Source organism: Balaenoptera physalus (assembly GCF_965194825.1).
Source record: "Balaenoptera physalus genome assembly, chromosome: 15".
Lineage (NCBI taxonomy): Eukaryota > Metazoa > Chordata > Mammalia > Artiodactyla > Balaenopteridae > Balaenoptera > Balaenoptera physalus.
This window is the reverse complement of record NC_138894.1, coordinates 3,355,561-3,375,799: the sequence shown is the minus strand read 5'-3', so window position 1 is coordinate 3,375,799 and position 20,239 is coordinate 3,355,561. Positions and strand designations below refer to the sequence as shown.

General features: G+C 42.6%; 1 long non-coding RNA gene across 1 annotated transcript in view; it reads left to right on the top strand.

Moving 5' to 3' along the window:
• LOC309643600 overlaps positions 1–18,897 on the top strand; it is a 54,126-nt gene extending 35,229 nt beyond the window's left edge. The window contains exon 2 of the long non-coding RNA XR_014253892.1: positions 16,208–18,897. This is a non-coding gene — a long non-coding RNA (uncharacterized lncRNA). The remainder of the gene's footprint in view (positions 1–16,207) is intronic.
• Positions 18,898–20,239: the final 1,342 nt, after the last annotated feature.

Sequence of the window (20,239 nt, the reverse complement as noted above, 5' to 3'; positions counted from 1 at the left end):
GCATTCTAATTTGAGGTGACGGGTACTGACTTGTACTGACATCATAACCTCCTGATAGGATGTGCTCTCTGATCCGTCAGCCTCCCATGTTGCCCCATCCACACCCTTCCTTCCCTAAAGCCAGTGGTTCCCTATGGCCTGTTAGGAATCCGTTCAGAATCCTGAGTCTGTCCCTTCAGGCCGTCTGCGGTAGACCTCTGCTTATCTCTCCAGTCTCCCATCCCCTTCCCCCTTCTCCTCTAGCCACACTTTGAGATCCTTCCACTGCTGCTTCGAGCTCTGTCATGCCTCAAGCCCCCAAGTTCCCCTCTGGAAGAGCTGGGAGACTGTTAGTCTTTCTTTAAAGCACCTCCCGTCTCTCCTCCGTCCTCCTCTCTGCTCCCTATCCCCCTTGTTTCTCACACTACAGCCTTGTCCACCAGCAGGTGCTCTAAGGGTCTCATTCAGTTTGGAAGCTGAGGATTGTAAGCAACAGGATACCAATGAAACGTGGCTTCAACAATCGGGATTTGTTTTTTTCACAAAATAAAAACCCCATACGTTGGTGGACCCAGGGTTGAATTCAGCTACTTGATGATGTCAGGGTTATGCTTCTTTCTTTTCACTATTCCCTCATGGTCACAAGAAGGCTGCCAGTGACAGGAGGGCTGCAGCAGCTCCCTGCATCAAAAAGAGGAAAAAGACCTTCTCTTCACTATTATTATTCTTTTTATCAGGGAGGAAAAGATTGCCTCAGAAATCCACCACGAGACTCTCTTTCCTGTGCTATTGACCAGTGTCCCAACTGCAAGGGTGGCTGCGGCAGTTTGGACTTGATATCACACACTGATGCCAGCAGGGAGGAGTGGACGTTGGAAATAGTCTCACTCAGGACCTTCCTGCTTATGCTCACAAAGGGGCCTGAAGTTCACAGATGAGTTTGCATATTACACACCTTTGGACTGGGGGTGGGGGGAATGCATTGAGTGTGTGTCAACTTTGCTGCAGTCCAAAGAGCTGTGTGGAACCGTTGAGTTTACTGTTACACAATAATTGAGTTTTACTTCCTTTTTTTCATACTTACACATTAGTAAGGATAACTTCAACTCTATAAAATTTTTTGTACTTTTCTGGAAAAAACTGTGTTTTCCCCTTTTTGCTGTTCTCTTTCTGGAAATCCTATTACATGTTTGATCTTTGGTGTTGATCCTCTATGTCTTATCTGTCTTCTCAAATTTTGTGCCGTCTTGTCTTCTGGTCTATTTGGTAGTATGTACTACACTGTCCAATATGGTAGCCATAGACACATATAACTGTCAAAAATTAAATTTAGATTAATTAAAATTAAGTAAAATTTACAATCCAGCGTCTTAGTTGTAGCAGGTCATATTTCAAGTGTCAATAGCAACAGGTAGCTACTGTGTTGGACACCACGGATGAGAAAGATTTCCATCATCAAGGAAAGTTCTATTAAATATCACTGATGCAGAGCCTACTTAGAAAAGCTTTCTGAGCACGGATCCAGACAGAGTCTGTGAGAATGTCTTCAACAAATATTTACTAAGTTAAAAGAAATCAGAAAAATTGTGTAAAATAGATTTAAAACACTGGGGTCCATCGCTCTTTGCTCTACTTCGTTATGGGGAACTTTGTTCTAGTAAATTCCCGTTAATAAGTAATCATAAAATCAATCATATGACACATTTTATATCTGTTTCTTCTACTTTGTTATTTAATAAACAGCAATTTTAAGTGGTCATACTTTTGAAAGATTTAAGTGCAAAATTAAATTGTCAAATAGTGGTGACTTGCAATGCAAGCAGAATTACTGTAAAGATATATATATATATATATATATATATATATATATATATATATATATGACAGTTAATTATTCAGAACACTTAATGGGTTCCATTAATGTGAGCAAATTCAACTCATTAATTATTTTCCCAGCAGTTATCCTTACTAATGTGTAAGTATGAAAAAAAGGAAGCAAAACTCAATTATTGTGTAACGATAAACTCAGTGGTTCCACACAAGCTCTTTGGACTGCAGCAAAGTTGACACACACCCAATGCAGTGCACCAAAATCCAAGGGTATGTAATACGCATGCTTTGTGTCTTCATTATTTGTTTGACTGTTTTACTTTTAAAAACCTTAGTTTTAGGGACTTCCCTGGTGGTCCAGTGGTTAAGACTCTGTGCTCCCACTGCAGGGGGCATGGGTTCAATCCCTGGTCAGGGAACTAAGATCCCACATGCTGCATGGCATGACCAATAAAACAAAAAACAAAAGAGACCCCCAAAAACCTTAGTTTTAAATCATTACGGATTCACAGGAAGTTTCAAAGACAGTACAGAGATGTCCTATGTACCCTTCACCCAGATGCCCCCAATGGTTACATCTTATAGAACAGTATCAAATACTGATAGTTACAGCATCACAACCAGGAAGTTGACATTGGTACAATGTGTCATTTCATCCCATGTCTAGTTTCACATAGTTGCTATAATCAACTATTGTACTAGATTACACATTATACTATATTAAAGCTATTCCATCACCACAAGACTCTATTGTGTTAGCCGTGTGTGGTCCCCACTGCACCCCCCCCCCATCATTCCTAACCCTGACAACCACTAATCTGTTCTCCGTCTCTGTGACTGATCTCGAGAATGTTACAGAAATGGAGGCTGAGTGTGCAGCCTTCCATATTGGCTTTTCATGCAGCATACTATCCTTGAGATTCGTTCAAGTTGTTGCTTCTACAAAAGTTTCTTTTTATTCCTGAGGGTCATGGTATGCATGTCCTACACTGCGCCTAACCTTCTGTAGGACGTTTTAGTTTTTTCCAGTTTTTGGGCAATTACAAATAAAGCTGTGATGAACATTCCGGTAAGGATTTTGTGGGAGCCTAATGTTTCAGTTCTCCAGGATAAACGTCAAGGAATAGGATTGCTGAGTTGCGTGCTAAGTGTACATTTAATCACTTAAGAAGCTGCCAAACTATTTTCCAGTGTCGCTGTACCATTTTACGGTCTCACCAGCAAGGTGTGAGAGGTCCGGTTTCTCCACATCATTGCCAGTGTTAGGCACTTTCACTGTTTTTAATTTCAGCTACTCAGTGGGTGTGTAGGATAGCTTGTCATGGTCTCTATTTGCATTCCACTAACAGCCAGATGTTAAACATCTTTTCACACGGTTCATTTGCTATCTGTACGTACCCCTGGTGAAATGTCTTTTAATGTCTTTGGCATGTTTTCCAACTTGTTTGTATATTTGGTTTTTACTATTGAACTTCTAGATTTCTTTATATATTCTAGGCACAAGTCCTTTGTCAGATATGTGGTTTGGAAATACTTCTTTCACCTTCTTAAAAGGGTCTTTTTAAAAAAATTTTTATTTATTTATTTATTTATTTTTGGCTGTGTTGGGTCTTTGTTTCTGTGCGAGGGCCTTCTCCAGTTGCGGTGAGTGGGGGCCACTCTTCATCGCGGTGCGCGGGCCTCTCACTATCGCGGCCTCTTGTGTTGCGGAGCACAGGCTCCAGACGTGCAGGCTCAGTAGTTGTGGCTCACGGGCCCAGTTGCTCCGCGGCATGTGGGATCTTCCCAGAACAGGGCTCGAACCCGTGTCCCCTGCATTGGCAGGCAGATTCTCAACCACTGCCTCACCAGGGAAGCCCCTTAACAGGGTCTTGACATAGCAAAAGATTTTAATAATTTTGATGAAGATCAATTCAGAATTTTTAAATGGAGCATTCTTTTAGTATCATGTCTGAGAATTCTTCACTAAGCCCTAGGTCCCAAAGCTTTTCTCCCATGCTATCTTATAGGAATTTTATATTTTATAGGTTGATATTTCATATTCTAATCTATGATCCATTTTGAGTTAATTTTTATATAAGGACTAAAATGTATTGAAGTTCATTTTGGTGCTGATGGAATTACTGTGGCACCATTTGTTGAAAAGACTATCCTTCCTCTGTTGAACTGTGTTTGCACATCTGTCAAAACTCAGTTGACCATACTTGTGTGGGGCTATTTCTGGGTTCTCTCTTCTGTACCTTTGATCTGTGTGTCTATACCCTTCACTAATGTCACATAGTCTTGATGACTATAGCTTATAGTAAGTCATGAAATTGAGGATACTTCCTTCTTATATCAAAATTGATTTAGTTATTCTAGTTCCTTTGCCTTTCCATACAAATTTTAGAATAATTTCGTCTATATCTGCAGAAAGTTTTGCTGAGATTCTGATAGGAATTTCATCAAACCTATATATCATCTTGGGGAGAATTACCCTCCTTACTACATTGAATTTTCCAATCCACGAACATGGCTGGCCGTTCCAATTATTTAGATTTGGATTTCTAAATTACTAATGGATTTCTTTCATTAGTACCTTACAGTTTTCAGCATGCAAATCCTGTATGTGTTTGGGTAAGTATTTTTAAGTATTTTAAGTATTTCTGAGCAGTAATAAGGTGTGTTGTATTTTAAAATTCCACATGTTCATTGCTAACATATAGAAATACAGTTGATTTTTGTGTGCTGATCTTGTTCCCCAAGACCTTGATGAACTCACTTTCTAGTTCTATGAGTTTTTGTAGATTTCTTGGGCTTTTCTACACAGATCATGATGGCATCTGCAAATGGACATCTCTTATCTGTACACCTTTGTTTTATGTTTTTGCCATGTTTCCAGACCTATGTTGTGTGTGGGTGGGAGAGCGGACACCCTTGCTTTGTCTTGTTTTGGTATCAGGGTCATACTCACTTCACAGAATGAATTGGGAAGTGTTCCCATTTCTTCTGTTTCCTGGAATACATCATGTAAAACTGGAAATTTCTTTTTTAGTATCTTAAATTATGAATTCAATTTTCTTAATAAGGCTATTCAAATTATTTCATATTGGGGAAGTCATTCTTTCCAAAAACTTGCCTCTTTCTCTGGCCTCTGTTGCTTCCAACAGGAAATTTGCTGTCATTTTAATAGCTTTTCTTGTATAGGTCAGGGGTCCTTTCTCTCTCACTGTTTTCTTTGTCTTTAGTTTTCAGAAGTTTGACTATGATGTGTCTTGTGTGGATTTCTCTAAGTTTATCCTGTTTGGTAATTGCTAGCCTTCTTGAATCTATAGGATTTTGGCTTTTATTAAATTTGAAAAAATTTCAGCCATTATTATTATTATTTTTTTTTTTAGCAATTATTTTTTAAATGCTTTTCAGCCCCAACCTATTTCTCCTCTTCTTCTGGGACGTCAATGACATGAATATGAGACTTTCTGTTATCAATCTGCAGGTCTCTGAGGCTTTGTTTATTTTTTTCAGTCTGCTTACTCTGTGTTCTTCGGATTAGATCATTCTTATGTCTGAACAGACAGCAAGGGTCACCAGACATAGGGGGAGGTCTGCAAAATGAGAGAAAAGCAAACAGAAAGAGAAAAGCAGAGAACTAGTAAGAACTTAAGGAAATGATTAATGAGTGAGGGAAATTCCAAAAGACATTACGTCCATTCAGTAAGCACTGGGCGCTATAAAAAGAAAGGACAAGAGAAAACTTAAAAATATAATGAACTTAAAAATATAATGGTCAAATAACCAAATTCAGTAGGAGACTGGAAGGTAGATTTAAGGAACTCTGTCAGACCAGAAGATGAGAAGGTACAAAATCTGAGAAGGCAGGTAAGACATAGAGGATCAACACCAAAGATCAAAAGTGTGATAGGATTTCCAGAAAGAGAACAGCAAAGGGGAGGAAAATATATTTTTTCCAAAAAAATAATACAAACATTTTTATATAGTTGAAAGTAGCCCAATTTCTCAACTGGAAGGAACCTACCATGTGTCAAATAGAACAAAAAAGCCACAGGCTTAGGCGCCTCACTGAGGAATTTGACTATCAGGATAAAGGCTTTTTCAGGAAAAGAAGGTCACCTGAGAATCATTTTTGGCAAGAGTTCTCATCAGGACATTAGGCGCTAAAAAAGGGAGGGCACTTCCTTTTTGTTTATTTCAAGATTTTGCTGGTGTTGTTCACTGTTTTGTCTGTTGCTTCTGAACTCTGGGGAGGGTCCATGAGTACTTGCACTTCCTTTTAACAAACAAATGAATGCAGGAGTTGAGTGAGGGCAGGAGAAGTGTACACCTTCCCATCAGGAATGAGCTTCTTTGTCAAGCCAGCGTCCTTTAAGACATGCTGCTCCCATGGTTCCCCCTCCTGTAACAGGGTGTGGGTCTGGCTGGAGTTCGCTGCTGGGTGGCTTGATGGGACAGTGGTGCCGGTGTCCGTCCTGCTCCGAGTGTAAAGTGAAGAACCTTTGTATCCTATTACCAGTTAATCACTAAAGGAATGCTGCCTGTAAGCTTAAATTCTACATAAGGGCCCATGTCTGGGACCCCTGCCTCCCAGGTAATGAGCATTCAGCTCAAACACCTGTGTTTAGCCCCCACAGACCCTCCTGAGCAGGCCCACCTGTGAATGACTGCACGCGGGAGAAATTAACTCCTCCCCTCCGGAGGCTGCCGGGAACCAGGAAGTGCTGGGCTTTAGTCCCGCCCCTTGTAGTATAAAAGGAGCCTGACCGCTGACGCAGGCGAGACGGCTCCTTGGGGCGCGAGCGACTGTTTTCTTGGTGTGCTGACTTTCTGGATAAAGTCACTACTCCTTTCCCCAATAACTCGTCTCTCGATTTATTGGCCTGTCGTCCGGCGAGCAGCACGAGATTGGACTCGGGAACGTGAGGTCTGAGAAGAGCGTCTCACGGCGAAGGTGAGAACCGAGCCGAGAGGGGGCTCAGCAGAGAGGCACAGCGTGGCCCCTGGCGCAGTTGCCACCGCTGGGCCCGTGGGCAGGCGCTGGCTCCAGGGAGAAGGCAGAAAGCAGAACCCCAGGGGTTCCCCTTGGTGCGGGGAGGTGGTTACGGGGGGCCTTCCTTTCACGGGGCCCTTTGCATCTGAAGGGGATTGAAGGCGGCTTTAGGGGGTCGTGTTTGTTCCACGTGTCCACCCGTCACACAAAGGGAACCGCTTCAGGAGAAGCGCAGGCATGCTCAGCCGAGGCTGCCGGAGGGGAGGAGCTGAATCCAGCGTCTCCCCGTCCAAGAGGCGCCACATCCAACCAATGGATGACAGGCACGGGGCTCTGATGCCCACGTCTGCGTCTTTCCAGTGAAGACCTAGTGAGGCCTCAGCAGACAGTCATCCCTCTTCCACTTTGGTGCAGATTTTTTTTATTACTGCGTAGTCTGGGTTCTTTTATGTATCCCAGGCTGGTCAGTGCTGGGCGATCGGGTCATTACAGCACGGCCCATATTAATCTCACACACACACACACACACACACACACACACACGTTTTCTTTTTTGAAGTTCATTTGCATGGACCGTTTTCAGGAGAGCTACGGAAGAGGTTTGCTTTTTTTCAGTAGCACTCTGCAACATTTTCTAGTACTGGTCCTGCCATTTCATAAACTAAAACTAAACTAACTAAACTTCTAAGCCTCTTTCCTCATTTGTGAAACCATTATGATCGGACCTAAAATAACCTTCCTCAAAGGGTAAGAGTGTTATGAGGATTCGATGAGATAAAACATGTAAAGCCCCTAGCAATGTGTTTGGAAGAGAATAATTCCAAACAATTTCAGTTGTTAGTACTGTTATTGTTGCTGTCATGACTCATTACATTTAATCATCAAAATTCTAGGGAAAAGACACTACAGTTACTCCAATTTTACGAATGTTCTGATAATTTAAGAAGCAACTCAAGAAAATCTAGCCGTGTGTCATATATTTAGGCATTGGCTTAGATCACACAATTATTTCTAATTGTTTTTCCTACGGAATTAGACAATTTTCTATAGGCTGAAACTACGAATCAACGATTTAAAACGTTTCATAATCAGAAAGGGAACATTATTGATTTAAGTCATATTGGGGAAAAGCCGTCTCGTGTTAAAGTCATGTGTCAGTTTTGGGGATGATGTACCTGGCGTGTCCTCTGAGTCAAGGTCACTGAGGGACCCGAGGACCTCCATGCTGGTCCAGCGTGGTTCTCAGGCTGTCGGATTTCAGGTACAGTGGATGGCCTCAAAGCATCTCTTATAATGAAATATTGAATTGATTTATTCCCACGTACCCAAAGGCATTTCTGGTCAATTCAGGCTAACTGGAAAAGCTGAGAAAAACACTTAAAATTCTCTGCCGTTTCATTCTGCCCGACATCTCAGTTCAGAGTTGCTCAGTGAAGTGGGCCAATAGGCCTGATGCCCAAGATGAAAGTACCCGAATAAAAGATGAACATTTGCATTCACTCCAGCTTTCATGCCCAGATATGAAAGCAAATTAGGGACACTTAGGGAATCATTTCATGGCAATGGGGACTGAAGATTATGGGTTTTGACTACTGAAGAACATCAAGAAACCACATTTTTTATATATAGGTTTGCAAATGCATTGTGATCTTTGTCTGCAGTGACTCATGCCTGTTTGTGCCTTAATTCACAGTGTTTCAACCTGAGCGTCACAAATTACTATCTCTGTGACCTCAGGCAAGAACATTTGGGATCATAGTGAGGATTTTTGAAACTTTAGTTTTGGGTTTTTCAGTTATACACAAAAGTACCCCAGCTTCCTAACCATAAGACCACTATCTCACAAAAGATTAGCAATACTTTTTTAATAGCATCATATAGTCAGTGTGTTTTCATATATCCCTAATTGGATATTTAAATTTTGTTTAAATTGGGATCCAAATGAGGTCGGCATTTTGATTGCTTGAGTGTCTTTTACTTTCGCCTACATTAATTATTCTGTTGAAGGAACTGAGTAGTTTGTAGGGTTTGCCACAGGCTGGGTTTCATTTATTTCAACCTCATGGAATTTTTAACACATTACTGTGTTCTCTATAGCTCCTATAATTTGGTAGCTAGATCTACATGTTTGATCAGATTCAACCTTGATTTTGTTTTTCCTTCCTTCCTTCCTTCTTTCCTCCCTCCCTCCCTCCCTTCCTTCCTTCCTTCCTTCCTTTCTTCTAGACTACTTCTTTCCATCAGGAAGCACATGCTGTCTGGTTGTCTCTTTCATTGGTGATGTTTATCATCCATTGATGAGCTGTGCTTAGATTTATTAATTCGTTAATTCATTATACTACAAAATGTGATATTCTAATTCTGTCATACTTAGTTTATTTAAAGCTGGGATAATTCAAGAAAGAAACTTTCCCTCGTTAACTACTGGGTTATCCTGATGTAGGAATTTTATAGGAAAGACCTGATTATTGCTTGAATCCCTCTTCTCCCTTTTTAAAACCCAGTTTTAAAATAATGAGTTGGCTCCCTAACATATATCCAAGGTTGATTCATGGGTTGAAGGTCTTTCCTTTTTTAAAAGTATTGTAAACCTCTAGATATTTAATGTGTTTGGATCCATTGCAATTGATATCTTTGTCGATGTTCAAATCATTCTGTTTGCAGCCAGTGGGAGCCTCTTCAGCTTAGCTCCTGAGTCCTTTTGACAAGACCCTGGTGGTCTTGACAGCTTCCTTGCTTTCTGGTGGGACAAGATGTTCCAGATTTATCTTATACGTTGGAATCAGCCATTTCTCAAGGACCCCTACTTTATTTGAAGGCTGCAATCTGAGATGTGGTACTGCTGTGTTAGTCTTTGTTTCTAGGCCTTCTCAGTGTATAGAACTAGGAAATACATATTATTTTTTAAAGATAAGTCATCAGCTTATGCTCATGTTTCCAAACTGTGCACTACAGGGCTTTTCCCTCCCTCATTAATCTTGTCTCCCTTCAACAGCGCTGAAAATCTCAGCTCACAACCAAAATACTTACTTGATTTATCTTTCAAAACACGTAACAGCACTGCCACAACCACCATCATGAAAATGGTTTTAGAATTTTTTAGGCTTTTCCTTTTTGTCCTTCGGGACCATCCTACTCTGGACATATGGTTAAATTTTTGTGTTTTAAAGCTTAGCGTGATTCCTCTCTGAGTCATTTTGCTGCCAAATAGATACACAGGTTTGTTTTGTTTGCTTTTGATTTTTAGGGATGGCTTTTGAAAACAGATTTAAATTTGTTTAATAAATGATATAAATAACTACATCATTCTACAGTCAAATCTATTTTTTAAAAATCCAAAGAAATCTATCTGCCATCTGTCACTCCTAATTTTATCTCTCCTTCAATAGGTAACCATGGGAAGGTGGTAATCCTTAAAAAGTCAATAAATAATTGTTATGAGTACTTTTTAAGCAAAGTATTCTACTAGTTTTGCTAAGTGACCCCTTAACATACTTTGGAATACACTCATCTGGAAATAAAATGTAAAAGCTGAATAGTATTTTTAGATGCTTTCTTTTTTCTTTTTAAAGGTAATTTGTTCTATTTTTAGAATCTGGAAATTAAATAAAGAACAAAATAAAAATCATTCATGATTTCATCACTTAGAAATAGCCAGTGGTAAAATTTAGTTTATTTTCTTTTAGCCGCCTTTCATCTCCAACTGATTTTTTAAACTGCAGTTGCAAATTGCATTATGATTTTGTATTTTGCCCTTTGTTGTGTTTAAAGTTATATCCTGTGAAGTTATCTATGTCTTTTTACATTTGTTTTTAAAGACAGCAAAGTGTTCTGTTATTTTCATTCATCTACTCAACACATATTTATGGAACTACTTGTGCGTGGAAGGCACAGAGACAGGCACTAGGGAAACAGCAGGAAACAAAACAAACCAACTCCTGACCTCATGGAGCTTATGTGTCTCTACACCACACACACACTCCACACACAGCTCACACACAGCACACAGCACACACATACACCACACACACCACACAGCACACACAGCACACACACACCATACACACACACCACACACACCACACACACGCCACACACCACACACACGCCACACACAGCACACACACAGCACACACCACACACACAGCACACACACACACCACACACACACACACACCACACACACACCACATATACACAACACACACACACACACACACACACACCACACACACAGCACACGGACACACACACACACACATCACTTAGCCTACCCTGAGGGTTGCCTACTTAAGTTGTATGTAATTACTTGCTGTTATAAATATTGTTCTGATGAGCTTCCCAACACATAAATCTTTGAACCTGTCAGGATAGGTCCCAGAAGTGGAATTACGTGCATAAAACCTCAATGATATAGGTATTAATTTCTAACAGAGTCTACCTAAGGATCTGTCAGAACCTCTTGATGGTGAAGGGCTAAGGTGATTGTATCTATACTGGTCCCTCGTGTATGGGAGGGTTGGTGTCCTGATTCTTCTGATTCTTTTCTCTGTGGTCCAGCCTCCTCTGTGTGGGGATGGAAATTCAGATGGTGAGGGGGTGAAGATGAGAGGCTTGGCTTGGCTGCAGTCTTGGGAGAACCAGTGGAGTTGGCATGGGTCTCAGAGCCTCAGCAGAGAAGTAAGAAGGGAGAGGGCTGAGGGCAGGGTCTCCAGTCTGTGATCAGAGCTGTCTTCCCACACTGCCTGCACCATCCAGGAGATGCAGGACCTGGACTTCACGTGTCTGTCTTCATCAAGCCTTATAGGCGAGAAAAGAGTGCTTAGTTCTTACGGGCTTATGAATTCCTAAGAATGGTTATAGAGTCGGAATGTTTGAGTTGAATCCTGACTCGTATGTACTCACTCTGTGACTTTAGGTAAGTTTTTAACCTGGCCAAGTCTCTGTTTATTCACTGGAAAATAGCAAGTACCCATCTCAGAAAAGTTCAGTGGAATAAACAATATAAAACATTTATTGACAATCTAGGGATGTATGAAGTACTAAATAAATGCCACTTAGTGATAAAAACCAGGATACAAAACATGCTGGTGATCAAGTCTTGATGACTAGCATGAACTTTTTCTAAAAAAATTAATCAATTAATTATTTTTGGCTGCATTGGGTCTTCACTGCTGCTGCGCGCGGGCTTTTTCTCTAGTTGCGGCGAGCGGGGGCTGCTCTTTGTTGCGGTGCACAGGCTTCTCATTGCAGTGGTTTCTCTTGTTGCAGAGCGTGGGCTCTAGGCGTGCGGGCTTCAGTAGCTGTGGCATGTGGGCTCAGTAGTTGTGACTCGTGGGCTCTAGAGCACAGGCTCAGTAGTTGTGGCACACGGGCTTAGTTGCTCCGCAGCATGTGGGATCTTCCCGGACCAGGGCTCGAACCCATGTCTCCTGCACTGGCAGGTGGATTCTTAACCACTGCGCCACCAGGGAAATCCAGCACGAACTTACTCTTAAATCACTGAGTCAATGTTCTTCAAACCATAATATGGAATATTTTTAAGTAAAAATTTCAGATTTGGCCAAGTCCTCATTTCAGGGCACACATTAATTTTGACAGAATATCCTTTATTTCTGTTTATGTGATTTGCTTCAAGCTTGCTTTAATGACCAAAAAGAAGATACAAACTTTTCTCCCTTAAATTACTCCCTGAAAAGTGCAGACCTCAAATGGAGGACTGACATCCATGAAAATGATAGCGTAGGGAGCTCTGAGACTCATTCTTTCCCACAAACACTGACAAAACTGGCAACTCTGGAGGACAGCCGTAGGTTTACAGCAACCAAGCAAATGCCTAACTAATCAAGAAAAAGGAAACTATGGGAAAAAAAAAAAGGAAAAAGCAAAGAAAAAGGAAACAGAAAGACAGGAGAGCTTTGGGGGCATTTTAACTTATCGTTGCCCCACCCCCTCCCCAGCTTGGCAGTGGCCTTGAAGGTGACATCCCACATTCCCAGTGGGGGTTCCTGCTTCCAGGGAGAGAAGAGCAGACCCAGGTCCCAGGGAGTCAAAATGTTTGTCTGTTTGGCCTGTCTGGGGGCTCCCTGAAGGACTGATATAAAGGGATTGCCTTTGTTTCCTCTGAACCAGAACTCTCTCAGGGAGAGAACTCAACTCCAGGAAGATGGTCCTTGAAGACACTGAAAGGACAGAAGGTAACAACTGGGCAAACAGTAGACATGCTGAAAGCCCAGGAGAAGGAGCTGGGGAGTCAGATTTGGGGAATAAGGGTTTTGAAAAGCTCCCGTGCAAACCAGGGAATCTGGAAGGCCATACTCATGCCCAGGGCAGGATGCATTCTGAGAAAGACCTGAGAAGAGCCTAGGCATTCTCCTCTGGCTGATGTTTAGGCCTGGCACAAGCAGGAAGTGAGGGCTAAGGCAGACTTGTGAATGGTGTGGCCAAGTGCTAAAGGTGTGCCTCAAGCAGAGCCAACCAGCAAGGTCTGGGAGTCTCCTTTCCTTCCCTTCCCTTCCCTTCTCTTTCTTATCTTCTTTTCTTCCTTTCTTTTCTCTTTTTCCTTCTTTTTTTTTTCAACTCCAAGCATTTAAAGAAATCTCCATCAACCACTGACTACTAACCTAAATGAACAAAGACTTCAAAGACCACACATGACAAAGAATAGAGTTTTTACAAAAATAGTTTGGAAAAGTTCCTAAGCAAACACATCACTACAACCCACAGCAGCAGCAACAACAAACCCTGGGGAGTATCTGATATTCAGAGTTACCCCACTATAATATTCAAAATGTTCAGTTTTCAGCAACAACAAAAAATTGAGACATGAGAACAGACAAGACAGTGTGACCCATTTACAGGCAAAAAAAAAAAAAAACAAACCTAGAAATTATACCCAAGGAAGCACAGATGTTGGAATTACTAGACAAAGACTTTAAATCAACTGTCCTAGAAAATGAAGGCGTCTAGTTTCTGTTTGTCAAGGAGCAGCTTCAGCTCCCATTACATGGCTGTTTCTCAGCATCTTCAGTCTCTCTCCTCCATATCCTAGTGTTTGGCCAATACTTTTTTGGACACAAATAGAGGAATTCAAGTTTTTCCATATTAAATGTTACTTTATAAAGCCTCCCACCTTGGAGAAATGGCTGATCCTAGGAATGGAGCAGGATATGTTTATAGGACGAGCCTGGAACATCCCCAAAGTATGGATGTAAACCCAAGGGACACAGGAGCCAACTGAAAAATCTCCCAAGGGTCAAAGCTGGAACGATTTGAGCAAAAAATATATAAAGTAGTATTGGATTATTTACCAAAGTATAAATATCCACCTGTCCTTTCTGATATAAGTAATTGATTTAATAAGTAAGTAAATGGGGGACAAGATCAAATCTCTCATGCAGAAAAATTCCAAATAATTTGCGTAGATGCTCTCCCTCAAGGAGGTAGAGCCTAACCTCACCCTGAAGTGTGGGCTGCACACAGTGGCTCCCTTCTGACAAACATCAGCACAGTTAGATGACCAAGAGCGACATCAGCCATAGTAAGTCACGGTGATAGTACGTAGCCTTCATACAGTATGATGAACAGGACACTTCACCTCTGTGGGATTCCTCCCTGGAACGCATGACCCCTGCTCATCACACAAAAAATCAAACAAATCCCAATCTACAAAACACCTGACCAGTGCTTCTCAAAACTGGGGGTCATCAAAACAAGAAAATTCTGAGTCACAGTCTAGAGGAGGTTATGGAGACATGATGACAACTGCCATGTCTCCTGGGTGGGGTCCTGGAACAGAGGAAGGACATTAGATAAAATGCGGGGAATCTGAATCAATTCTGGACTTCAGTTAACAATCATGAGTCAGCATTCGGTAACTGTAACAAAAGCACCCTACGGGTGTAAGGTGTTGGTAACAGGGAACTGGGTGCAGGGCATTGGGAATCTCTGTAATGTCTCATTTTTCCTGTAAATCTGTAACTATTCTAAAACATAAACTTTATTTAGAAAACTGCAGCTCCCCATTTCAGTGTGAAGAGAAGCTGATTCTCAGGCTCACCTGCAGTCTAGCTGTCTCTGCTGGATCTGCGTCATTGGTCAGTGTGACCACTTGAAGGGCAGCCGGAACAGGAGCTGAAAGGAGACCCCCTGAGGTTTATTGTATATAATAAAACCCTTTTATTACACATAATAAAACTGCAGAGAACTGCCTTTTAGCATGTGCAGAAAACCCTGGAGTCCAGCTGGTCCTAGAGACACTGCCTTGCTTGGGGCTGATTTATTTGGTCACCTATTTACCCAGTTCCTTCCCTAGGTGTGTTGCATGGGCCAACTTAAAAGCAGCATTTCTTCTAAGAAATTGTATGCCTCACCCTGGAACAAAGAATGAGAACATGTTTTCTGCCAAGGGGGAGTAAATTTTAGGAGTCGAGGAAGCCATCTACTATAAGAGAATCGGGGTATATGACAACATAATGGGTTAAGTTGACATCTTATTCCGCATCCCAATGGGAAAATAAAAATCCACTCCAAAGTATTAACTAAGGAGAGAGAGAGAGGTGTGGGCAGAGCCAAGGGAATCTGCAGAGAGTAGGGAGAGACTCAGAGCGGCTACCACCCCAGGGCCCGAGGGTCTCCCTGGCTTCACGGGGCGGGCACCGTCTAAGCCCGCAGCCTCTGCTGGGACTGCGGCACAGGAGTGGAGGATGAGGAGGGGAGGGAGACCCTGACCCCTGCACACCCCACGCCGCGCTCCCTCCCGCTGGTCCCCAGCGCTCAGCCTCCCAGGGCGCTGAGCAAAGTGGAGCAGGCCGAGGAGGGACGCGGGGGCCAGAGGGGTGAGGAACCACGGGAGACATCAGTGCCCAGTGGGACTTGAACGAGATGCCTGCCTCCCAGCCTGTCTGTACATAACAAGGTCCCAAGGCACCAGGAGCACCTTTCCCACCACCTGCTCGCCAGCACCTGTGCCTTAGTCTGTTCTCCACATATGGAACCAGGACTTCTCGTAGGGCAGCTGATTCCATGTTTCTAGCAAGGAAAATCCAGGATGAGTCTGGAAGATGTCGTGGCCCAACAGCAAGGGGCTGTGCTGAAGGCACGAAGGAAACGCCTGGAGGGCTGCCGGGGCCACTGTGGTCCTTGGGCCTTGAGCACAGTCATGGCTGCAGTGGACAGGCACAAGATTTGTCCCCAAACAACCGATTCACAACCATACTCAGAAGAGTTGGTGAAGATAACATGGACAGACCGTTGTAATAACACAAAAGGAGGACGAATATCATGAAATGATTTTAATTATTTTGCAGATTTTAACAAATAAGTGATGTTAAAAATGTAGGTTGTGTTTCTTCTATTAATTGTGTTTAGAAAGAATTGAATATGTACTTGCTTCTATCTATGTGTGTAAGGAAGAAGAAACAACTGCAAACAAGCCAAGAAAGCCAAGAAAAAGTAGGTACTGTTACCTCAAACAGGAAGGAGAAGCTGACTTGTGATCACCTGCAAATAGGCAGCACCATGTTCCCAGAAGACGAATTCCTTCAACATGCTAAGGAGACTTCACCCTTTTGCCAGGAAAGGAACCCTCTCTGTGGTCCTACTAATCGTAATAAAATACTGATGAGAAATACATAGCTTTCAGTAATTTGTGCAGACTACAGATAACAGTGTATCCTAAAGACCGTGTAATACAGACCAAGAAATATTTTGAAAGTAGAGGATTAAGAGGTACAAACTTCCAGCTATAAAATAAATAAGTCATGAGGATATAATGTACACATAGGGAATGTAGAAAATGATATGGTAACAACTTTGTATGGTGGTGGGTAGTAACCGGTCTTATTGCCGTGGTCATTTTGTAATGTATGAAAATATAAAATCACTATGTCGTACATCTGAAACTAATGTAATAATTTTAAAAAGAATAAAAATAAATAAATTAATTAAAAAGCACCTTTGGGTGTATCAGCTTCCTATGGCTGCTGTAACAAACTGACGCAGCAGACACTGGTTCTCTGCGGTGCTCTTGGCCCGAAGTCTGAAATCCAGGTGTCGGCAGGCCTGCACTCCCTCTGAGGGCTGTAGGGAAGATTCTTGCCTGTGCCCGCATCACTCCAATCTCTGCCTCCGTGGTCACATGGCCCCCTCCTCTTCTTTTTGTCAGATCTCCCTTGAGTGATTCTTATAAGACCCTTGTTCCCGCATTTAGGGCGCCCCTGAATAATGCAGGATGATCTCTTTATCTCAAGACCCTTAACCGAAAAGGGTCTGAAAACACCCCTTTTCCAAATAAGGTCACATTTGCGGGTTCCAGGAGTGGCGGTCGGGATGTATCTTTTGGGGGCTACTATTCCGCCTGCTACAAGGAAGAATGTGACTAGAGTTGGTGAAAAAAACAAAAGAAAACAACAAAAAACACCTAAGACCTGGGGAGAAAGTCTAGAATTAAAAGTGAATTAAATGAAATTAAAAGTGAATCTTTTTTTTCTAAAATATATATATATATTTACTTTATTTTATTTTGCTGTGCTAACGACACCCACAGCCCTCGACAACCATGTCCTGATAGTTCTTTAATACCACCTTTTCATTCTCGTCAAGGTACAGCCTGGAGATGGCCCTGAGTTCCGTTGGGACACGGCACGCCTTGGGAATCTTAGAGTTAACTGAGCTGACCAGCGTCTGGACGATTTCGTGGTTCGTGGAGTTCAGGTGATCGGCCGGGGGGGTAAGGGCATTCCCCGTGGCAGTAAAAGGCATGATACCCCGGGGGGGGGCGGCGACGATGCAGTCATTCCACCCCACGTCACTGAAGTCCACGTACAAAGGGTTAAATATCCCCATTCTTCTGTCCCCGCTACTCGATGGGTCTAAAGTTTCTGTTGCGTAAAATGAGTAGGTTCTAGAGATCGGCTGTAGGGTACTGCGCCCATAGTTGTCAGTTCTGTATTGTATACTTAACATTTTGTTAAGAAGGTAGATCTCATGTTAAATATCCTTACCACACAGAAAAGTTCTTACTGAAATTTGACTGTGGAAAGGTAATGCACGTTGATGATTTGCAGCTTCTTTGGGGGAAGAAGCTGTGTCTGGTGCCCCGGGGACCTCGGCTTCCCCGCCAGTGCTGGCCTGAGAAGGAATTCTTCGTCTCTGGGATCTGGCAGGACCAGGGAGGAATCAAAAATATTACCGCTTAACCACTGGGAAAAGAGCAAAATAAATATATCAGTAACCCTAGGAACGTATACAAATAGTAACAGAAGTAATAAAGAAATGAAGTAAATCCATGGCATTGACAGTTTAAAATAATTTTGAGTATAAGTGAAGAAACAGTCATTCGTAGTCACTCTATTTATGTTTCTTTTTTCTGAGGCTTCAGGTATTTGAGCTACTGAAAAGAATATGCCTTGGTAAATTGGTTATTATCATTTGACATGTTTTTAGACATAAAATTGATCAAACTTGTAATCAATGTTTATATTCTCAAGAAACACTGGTTTTCTAAATTTTATATTAAATATATGAATTTATCAAATTGAGCATTAAACAAATAGTAATGAATATTCTACTTCACACACTTTAAAGAACGTATTAATTGTTTAAGTGACTGTCTGAGACCTTTTTTAAAGGGAGAGCCTGCTTTGTTTTCCCACTTCTCCCCTTGCAGACCCCTCCTTGAGCTGACGGGGTGGAGGGCAGGGTGTCCCAACCTCCCTCCTCAGCCTCTGTCTGAAAGGAGTTAGGACTTTAGTCCTCGGCGCTGGAGGCTAGTGGGGTCTTCCTTTTCTGACATGAGGCTCTCAAGTTTATCCACATCGAATTACAGTTAACTCCAATCTGTATCAATTTACAATTAAATCAGATGTGCAGTCATACTTAAGAAACATCATTACGATTTTAATGAGGCATTGATTTTTATGGAATAGATATTTCACTGCAATGCCCCATTCTCAATTCCTGTTTCTTCCACAAAATTGTATTTTCACGCAGAATAGGAATAAACACCTTTTCCCAGGAGTATGGTATTTGCTTTCATGAGTAATAAATTTGTTGTTTTTTTTCCCTCTGAGAACTTTTCTAGGTTCTCTACCCAGCTACTTTTTTTCTAATTAATTAATTTAATTTTATTTATTTTTGGCTGCGTTGGGTCTTCGTTGCCACACACGGGGTTTTTTCTCTAGTTGCGGCGAGCGGGGGCTACACTTCATTGTGGTGCGCGGGCTTCTCATTGCGGTGGCTTCTCTTGTTGCGGAGCTCGGGCTCTAGGCATGCCGGCTTCAGTAGTTGTGGCACGTGGGCTCAGGAGTTGTGGCTCGCGGGCTCTAGAGCGCAGGCTCACGAGCTGTGGCACAGGGGCTTAGTTGCTCCGCGGCAAGTGGGATCTTTCTGGACAAGGGCTCGAACCCGTGTCCCCTGCATTGGCAGGCAGATTCGTAACCGCTGCACCCAGGGAAGCCCCTACCCAGCTACTTTTGATGTAATGATTACATCCATATTTTTACTTTATTTTCTGATATTCTCAACAATGGTTCTGAAATACACCTGGCTTCAGTTGTTGAATGGATACAAATTGATGCTCCCTCTGGAAATGGGTACCCATAAAATGGCGGACGGTGCGATGGGTAGAAATATTTGTTTTCTCCTCCAGCAAGCTGATTCAGACGCCACTGAGAGCAACTTTAAAGAAAAGTTGTGCTCACTTTTTCATTTGTAGGTTTTTATTCCTGGGAGAAGGATAAGAAAAGATTCCAAGTGGTGATTGCAACAAAAGAAAATTCAGCATAGAAATGTGACACTCTTTCCAGACTGGGCAGTAACTGGGGTCATACTCATCAGGGGAGCATGAAACGTTGCTTAGAGGTCACTGGGGGAAACAGGTCCCGGCCTGACGTCCAAATATGCTCTGTAATCGTGCCTCCTCACTGTCCCATTTGACGGTCTGCAGACATCATGAACGTTTTCTCTTTGCCTTTGGAAATCTCTGGGTGCTGTCCTCTCATTTCATAAAAACGTGATGCATCAGGAAATAAGATGCAGCAGCTCCTTGGAAAGAAAGCTACTCGTTCCTTCCTGCGGTTTATAGTTACCAAGCACGTTTCATGACCAGGAAGGGGCCTGGCCCCTGGGGTCACAGGGATGGAGAAGGTGGGAGGCGGGCAGTGTCCCTGTCACCATGGCAGCGTGTCTGGACCCAGGAAGATGGCTCTGCGTACGCGCAGCTGCTTCAGGCCTGTCCCTCGTGGCGCCTCCCTAGCCTGTGATGATTAGCGTGGGGGAGCATTTCAGGACTCAATTCAGCAAGTGCGGGGCAAGACTTTAACTTTCCAGGGATGGAGGAGGCCACCAGACGTGAATAAGTGGGCGGTCCCAGAGAGTTAGAGGGAACAGAGAGGGAGGACTCCAGGGGTGGTTGACAGGCATGCTGGACGGTCACACTGGCTTCCG